At 40.5% G+C, this 8,439-nt stretch overlaps 2 long non-coding RNA genes across 2 annotated transcripts; one reads left to right on the plus strand and one right to left on the minus strand.

Annotated features, from left to right (window-relative positions):
* Positions 1 to 2,330: 2,330 nt before the first annotated feature.
* Positions 2,331 to 4,223, minus strand: LOC134446884 (uncharacterized). The gene is made up of 3 exons (XR_010034523.1): positions 4,164 to 4,223; positions 2,720 to 2,926; positions 2,331 to 2,350 (listed from the first exon to the last, which is right to left on the minus strand). It is a non-coding gene; the product is annotated as an uncharacterized LOC134446884 (long non-coding RNA).
* A 169-nt stretch (positions 4,224 to 4,392) lies between these two features.
* LOC134446885 (uncharacterized) lies at positions 4,393 to 6,797 on the plus strand. The gene is made up of 3 exons (XR_010034524.1): positions 4,393 to 4,580; positions 5,800 to 6,004; positions 6,418 to 6,797. It is a non-coding gene; the product is annotated as an uncharacterized LOC134446885 (long non-coding RNA).
* Positions 6,798 to 8,439: the final 1,642 nt, after the last annotated feature.

Here is an 8,439-nt window from a genome sequence, read left to right on the forward strand (position 1 = left end):
CCTCTTAAAAAGTCTCCAACTGTGCAGGTAAATGAGTATGAGACTCCGCTATAGCTGGCTTAGGGTGCCGTCAGTGCAGAGAGAGAGAGAGAGAGAGAGAGAGAGAGAGAGAGAGAGAGAGAGAGAGAGAGAGAGAGAGAGAGAGAGAGAGAGAGAGAGAGAGAGAGAGAGAGAGAGAGAGAGAGGGAGGGAGGTAGGTAGACGCCAGCCACCCTGAGCAGCCTCCTTACGGAAACTCACTCCAGTCAGAGACGTTCTGATACTCTCCAGAGAAGTGTGAGTAGAGCAGATACGGGGAAAAAGCTATCCAGTCGGACGAAAACAAGACTCTCCATTCTCAATCTCAGCGCTCGGTGCTATAGTTGTTGTTGAGAGTGCACGGCTGTCAAAAGTCATCTTGCTCGAGCGTGTTTGTTGAACACACACACCCCAGACACCTGCAGGCTGTTTCATTTGCCTGTACCTTTCCATCATGCTGACAATTCTCTCTCTTCATCTCTCACTTTCTTTCTCTCTATCTTATTCGGTAACACTTTACAATAAGGGTACATGAATACTATTGGAATTATGTTGGAAGTAATGTATGATTTATAGTTAATTAACATATGACCTATGTATGCATTGATGGTTAGTATACTAGTAATGAGAAGGGAGTCCTGCTTGGAATCATAATGACCCACTATTAACTAATTGTGCAAATCAAAGGTGAATTCATGGTGTGAGTTCCAAGTGTTAATATACCATGTATTAACACTGCTGATAACACTGCTGTTAATATATTATGTGTCCAAGTGTTAATATATTCTGTATTAACACTGCCAGATCGTTCCTTATCATACACGAATTCGACCTGGACGTGGAATTAATTGATAGACTTGGCCTACCTTATGCATGCAGCAGATGTTGAGTGTAGAAGTTAACATGGTGGATGAAAGGTAAATTTAAAGTGCAAAATTATACTGGAAATGAATCCCATGCTAAAAATCCTGCCTTATCACGATCCAGTCGTTTCTCAAGATAGTTGACTCACGTAGGCTGCGTGACACCACTGTGCCAGGAAGATGTTGCGATAGGGCACCGTTGGCTCTGCATTGTTTGAAACGTGGAGGGGTGCTTGCAACCTTCATATCGTTCACCTGCTGGCTGTGGCCTAGAAGCCGCCTCTTCTGGACACACAGTCCCTGGTGCAATGTTTTGCCACTCTGGCCAGAGATCATTTCCCACTTCACATTCTTGTGACCAGCCGCAGTCATTTGTAATATCAATATACAAGCTATATCATATTATGTCCCATGTGTCAAGGTCTGCTTGTTGAAAGGGGAGGGGGGGGGTATTATTGGGTAGGCCTTCGTCTAAGATGATCTTGTAACCAGCACCACACAAGTAATATTTTTCTGTATGAGGTCATATCTAAAGTAATGATTAATTAATGTATTATTTAACAACCTCTTTGGAGTCATAATATAAGTCATGATGACTATGGCATTAGTTAATGTATAAAGAAGAGATATTCCAAGTGTGTTAATATATACTCACAAAAGATTTTACGATTAACAACTGAATCTTTGCCCCTTATTCTGCGGTCATGACATGATAATGAGTACTATAGCATTAGCTAATACATGAAGAAGTGATATTCAGAATGTGTTACTATGTACTCAGAGAAGAACTTCTGATTAACTAACATCATCAATAAAAACACCAGTTTGTGTACAAATTTTAATAAGCAAAAATGTTAAACAAGGGATCACACAATAACATACCACAGGCTTACATACATTTATCCAGAGAGAGAGAGAGAGAGAGAGAGAGAGAGAGAGAGAGAGAGAGAGAGAGAGAGAGAGAGAGAGAGAGAGAGCGACAGACAGACAGACAGACAGACCGACCGAGCAACCGACCGAGCCACACACACACACACACACACACACACACACACACACACACACACACACACACACACACACACACACACACACACACACACACACACACACACACAGCCATTCTCCTGAAAATGTCCAAAAGATGAGTCCATGGTTTACAGATGCAGAGCAAGATGCATTGTCCTATATAAAACTCGGAAAGTCCAAGTTGCATGGTCCACAGAGAAAGCTGGGGTTGACATACTGGGAGGCGCACAAGGTGTTTGGATCCGCAAACCAGCCAATGCACTCCTGTAAGCGCCCCATTGGACACTGATGACGGTGGTAACCGGACGCACGTGTTTAACCACACCAGCTTCTCCTCACCAGCCACAAGACAGGATGTTTCTGGTGGTCACCAACTCCTAATATTCTTAAAACCCACTTTTTTCCGTCGCCATTGTTGCACCGGCCCTTCTGTGGTGATACTGTAAATATACAAGAAAGTAAAGTAAGTGAGTAAGTAAGTACATTTTATTTATAAAGCACATAAAACAGTACAAAACTGACCAAAGTGATACAGATATTAAAAGGAGAAGGGAAAAATGTCAGATAAAAACCATGCAGCTTGGCCTGCATGTTTTTTGAAAATATGCAGCACCATGGGTGACATCATCAAAGCTTAAGGTGGTCCAACAACATGTTGCTGTACTGCTTCACAGTGGTACCTCTCCAGCCCCCCAGGGGAGGTTGAGATGGCTGCGGTGCTTAGTTGCCTTTAGGGGGCATTAGTCTACTTTATTTTTTCAATACTAACGGGGACGTTGGCAGGCTTATGGGGGTTTTGGGAGGCTCACCTTGCTTTTATTACGGAAACAACTTTCATCAATAGCTGCAAACTGTCAACGATCTCCAACCATTTGACCATGGCATCTTATGTGGGCATTTATTGCATGATTGCAAATCCATCCGACTGTTCCAGCCATCTTTGACCGTGTCCGGGAACTCCTCGCAACTCCATCCTGCATCATGTCACTCTTTCTAAGCACAAAACCTGAAAGAAACTGACCAAAGGCAGAATAGAAAAAATAATTAAACATATAGTCAGTAGACAACACAGCACTGTAGTCTAAAATTCCCTCGTAAAGACAGTCTAACCCCTTCATATTAAACTATTAGAGGCAATTTCTGGCAATATCATTTCTAAAGAAAAAGTTTATGTAGTTTAGGACACTACATCTACATCTTGAGAAATGGCCGCCACATTGAATTATCTTGTGGTCAGTGTTTTTTTTTCCTGAAGTGTGACCCTTAGAGAATATTTCAGCTAAATTCCATGTCTTTACACCAAAGTAAGTGGCTTTTACAGTAACTATTAGTAGCAGAGACGGCCATCTGAAAAATGGGCGCCATACTGACTTTAAGTGTGGCCAACATTTTTTTTCCTAAAAAGTGACCCTCAGATAGTATTTCAGTCATATTGCATTTTTTAACCAAAGTAAATGGTTTTATACTAACCATTCAATAGCAGTGGCAGCCATCTTGGAAAATGCTGCCTATATTACAATGTTGTATGGCCCGCTTTTTTATTAAAGAAAGTGACCCTCAGAAAGTATATTTGACAAATTCCATGCATTTATACCAAAGTGTATGACTATGTCACTAAGCTGCTCTAGTACATCTAGCAGAAATTCACCCCTTTCAACTCCCCTCCACAGGCACACACAGAAGTCATAAGTCCATTGGAGAGGAATTCTGCCAGTTCTACTCTACTGGCTGGTAATCTTATTTGCTACTGGTTTGTCAAATTATTACGCTTCCAAAAGTGACCACTGGGGGGCTTAAATACAGTATATTATATTGCAATTCAGTGGTAGGGCATGGCAAGCCACCTCTTCAAACAAGTTTTCTTGACTGGGATGTGCACGACAGGCTGATAGGCCTAATGGAACAACACCATAGATTTCATTTATACAGGCTTGCAATCTGTCTTGGCCTCACTAGGCTAAAAACAGAGATCCAGAAACACAACAGAAGCATATTGTCTTTCTTGTATTTTACATAATATGTTTTTGTGAAAATGATAGACAAACACATAGGCCTACAAAACATGTATTAAAGTTTCTAAGCTTAAATGAAGAACCATGAATTACTGTAGCTGAGTTGCACCAAGTGTTTGCTCAGCCATTATCCAAACTACTTCGTTTTAATTGGAATTTTGAAGTTACTAAAATTAATATATGAACTACCAGCATGAAATACACTACAAATGAGATGAATTATTCAAAATAAAGTACTCACAGGAGCTGCTTGAACAAGCAGGTTGTAGGGGTGGCAAAGAGAGCTGTCGGCATCGTTGTGGCACGGTCGAAATGGCTACAATAACACTTCCGCTCGTAACTTCCTGTTCAAATCTTTTGTCAAAATAAAAGTCACGAATAGCTTGGTGATTACATTAGTTTTCCCACAACCGTAAATGCTGCTGACTATTGCATATAATGAAAATCAAAATGATGCATTTCGATTTTCCTTTCATGCAATGTGCACTATTTACAATTGTGGTAGAACTAATGTAATTAAAAAGCTATTCGTGACTTGTATTGTGAGTTGAACAGGAAAGTGAGAACAAAGGCGTTGTTGTAGCCATTTTGGCCATGCTACAACGATGCAGACAGCTCTCTTTGTCACTCCTACAACGTGCTTGTTCAAACAACTCATGTAAGTACTTTATTTTGCATAATTCGTCTTATATGTAGTGTATTTCATGCGGGTAGTTCATATATAAATTTTAGTAGCTTAAAAATTCCAATTAAAACGAAGTAGTTTGGATAATGGCTGAGCAAACACTTGGTGCAACTCAGCTACAGTAATTAATGGTTCTTCATTTAACAGCTATGATACATGTTTTGTAGGTTTATGTGTTCGTTTATCAATTTCACAAAAATGATTCAGTAAAATACAAGAAAGACAATATGCTGCTGTGGTGTTTCCAGATCTCTGTTTTTAGCCTAGTGAGGCCAATACAAATTCCTAGCCTGTAGAAATGAAATCTATGTCGTTCCATTATCTCAACCTGTAGTGCACATCCCAGCAAAAAATAAATAAATGAAATAACATGTTTGAAGAGGTGGTTTGCCATGCCTTACCATTGAAATGCAATACTGTATTTAAGCCCCTAGTGGTCACTTTTGGTAGCATAATTTGACAAAACAGTAGCAAATAAGAACACTACCAGCCAGTGGAATAGAACTGACATAACTCCTCTCCAATGGACTTGTGACTTCTATGTGTGCCTGTAGAGTGGAGTTGAGAGGAGTGAATTTCTGCTAGATCTACTAGAGCAGCGTAGTGACATAATCGTACACTTTGGCATAAAAGCATGGAATTTGGCAAATCACTCTAAGGGTCACGTTTTTTTAATAAAAAAGCTGGCCACACAAAATTGTAATATAGCCGGCATTTTTCAAGATATCTGCCACTGCTATTAAAGGGTTATAAAACCCTTTACTTTGGTTAAAAATGTAAATGGCTGAAATATTCTCTACGGGTCACTTTTTAGAAAAAAAAAATGCTGGCCTCACTTAAAGTCAATATGGCACCCATTTTTCAAGATGGCCGCCTCTCTGGTTACTGTAAAAGCCACTTACTTTGGTATAAAGACATGTAATTTAGCTGAAATACTCTCTAAGGGTCACTTCAGGGGAAAAAAAATCACTGGGCACAAGAAAATTCAGTATGGCGGCCATTTCACAAGATGTAGATGTAGTGTCCTAAACTCCATACACTTTTTCTTTAGAAATGATATTGGCAGAATTTGCCAGTAATAGTTTAATGTGAATGGGGTTATACTGTCTTTACGAGGGAATTTTAGACTACAGTGCTGTGTTGTCTACTGACCATATGTTTAATTATTTTTTTATATTCTGCCTTTGGTCAGTTTCTTTCAGGTTTTGTGCTTTAGGCAGAGTGACATGATGCAGGATGGAGTTGCGAAGAGTTCCAGGACATGGTCAAAGATGGCTGGAACAGTCGGATGGATTTGCAATCATGCAATAAAGGCCCACATGAGACGCCATGGTCAAATGGTTGGAGATCGTTGAGAGTTTGCAGCTATTGATGAAAGTTGTTGTAATAATAGCAAGGTGAGCCTCCCAACGCCCCCTTCTCTTCATCATGAGCCTCCCAACACCTACTTGACCTCATCATAAGCCTGTTAACGCCCCACTTAGTATTTAAAAAAATAAGTAGACGAATGCCCCCTAAAGGCAACTAAGCACCGCAGCCATCTCAACCTCCCCTGGGGGGCTGGAGAGGTACCACTGTGAAGCAGTACAGCAACATGTTGTTGGACCACCTTAAGCTTTGATGATGTCACCCATGGTGCTGCATATTTTCAGAAAACTTGCAGGTCAAGCTGCATGGATTTTATCTGAAATTGTTCCCTTCTCCTTTTAATATCTGTTCATCACTTTGGTCAGTTTTGTACTGTTTTATGTGCTTTTTAAGTAAAATGTACTTACTTACTCACTTACTTTACTCTCTTGTGTATTTACAGTATCACCACAGAAGGGCCGGTGCAACATGGCGACGGAAAAAGTGGGTATTGAGAATATTAGGAGTAGGTGACCGCCAGAAACATCCTGTCTTGTGGCTGGTGTGGTTAAACACGTGTGTCCGGGAACCACCGTCATCAGTGACCAATGGGGCGCTTACAGGAGTGCATTGGCTGCGACAGGCACTTCACAGTGAACCACTGTCAGTAGTTTGCGGATCCAAACACCTTGCGCGCCTCCCAGTATGTCAACCCCAGCTTTCTCTGTGGACCATGCAACTTGGACTTTCTGAGTTTCATATAGGACAATGCATCTTGCTCTGCATCTGTAAACCATGGACTCATCTTTTGGACATTTTCAGGAGAATGGCTGTGTGTGTGTGTGTGTGTGTGTGTGTGTGTGTGTGTGTGTGTGTGTGTGTGTGTGTGTGTGTGTGTGTGTGTGTGTGTGTGTGTGTGTGTGTGTGTGTGTGTGTGTGTGTGTGTGTGTGCGCGTTGGTCGGTCGGTCGGTCTGTCTGTCTGTCGCTTTCTCTCTCTCTCTCTCTCTCTCTCTCTCTCTCTCTCTCTCTCTCTCTCTCTCTCTCTCTCTCTCTCTCTCTCTCTCTCTCTCTCTCTCTCTCTCTATGGATAAATGTATGTAAGCCTGTGGTATGTTATTGTGTGATCCCTTGTTTAACATTTTTGCTTATTAAAATTTGTACACAAACTGGTGTTTTTATTGATAATGTTAGTTAATCAGAAGTTCTTCTCTGAGTACATAGTAACACATTCTGAATATCACTTCTTCATGCATTAGCTAATGCTATAGTAGTCATTATCATGTCATGACTGCAGAATAAGGGGCAAAGATTCAGTAGTTAAGCGTAAAATCTTTTGTGAGTATATATTAACACACTTGGAATATCTCTTCTTTATACATTAGCTAATGCCATAGTCATCATGACTTATATTATGACTCCAAAGATGTTGTTAAATAATACATTAATTAATCATTACTTTAGATATGACCTCATACAGAAAAATATTACTTGTGTGGTGCTGGTTACAAGATCATCATAGACGAAGGCCTACCCAATAATACCCCCCCCCCCTTTCAACAAGCAGACCTTGACACATGGGACATAATATGATATAGCTTGTATATTAATATTACAAATGACTGCGGCTGGTCACAAGAATGTGAAGTGGGAAATGATCTCTGGCCAGAGTGGCAAAACATTGCACCAGGGACTGTGTGTCCAGAAGAGGCGGCTTCTAGGCCACAGCCAGCAGGTGAACGATATGAAGGTTGCAAGCACCCCTCCACGTTTCAAACAATGCAGAGCCAACGGTGCCCTATCGCAACATCTTCCTGGCACAGTGGTGTCACGCAGCCTACGTGAGTCAACTATCTTGAGAAACGACTGGATCGTGATAAGGCAGGATTTTTAGCATGGGATTCATTTCCAGTATAATTTTGCACTTTAAATTTACCTTTCATCCACCATGTTAACTTCTACACTCAACATCTGCTGCATGCATAAGGTAGGCCAAGTCTATCAATTAATTCCACGTCCAGGTCGAATTCGTGTATGATAAGGAACGATCTGGCAGTGTTAATACAGAATATATTAACACTTGGACACATAATATATTAACAGCAGTGTTATCAGCAGTGTTAATACATTGTATATTAACACTTGGAACTCACACCATGAATTCACCTTTGATTTGCACAATTAGTTAATAGTGGGTCATTATGATTCCAAGCAGGACTCCCTTCTCATTACTAGTATACTAACCATCAATGCATACATAGGTCATATGTTAATTAACTATAAATCATACATTACTTCCAACATAATTCCAATAGTATTCATGTACCCTTATTGTAAAGTGTTACCTCTTATTCAGTGTCTCTCTTTCACTCTCTCTTTCTCTGTCTCTCTCTCAATGTTTGCTCTGTCTGTCACTGTATTTTGCTCTCTTTTTTCTTGCTTTCTACATGTTTCTCTTTCTCTCTCTTTCTCTCTCTCTCTCTCTGC

Source organism: Engraulis encrasicolus, chromosome 4 (genome assembly GCF_034702125.1).
Source record: "Engraulis encrasicolus isolate BLACKSEA-1 chromosome 4, IST_EnEncr_1.0, whole genome shotgun sequence".
In the NCBI taxonomy this organism is placed as follows: Eukaryota; Metazoa; Chordata; class Actinopteri; order Clupeiformes; family Engraulidae; genus Engraulis; species Engraulis encrasicolus.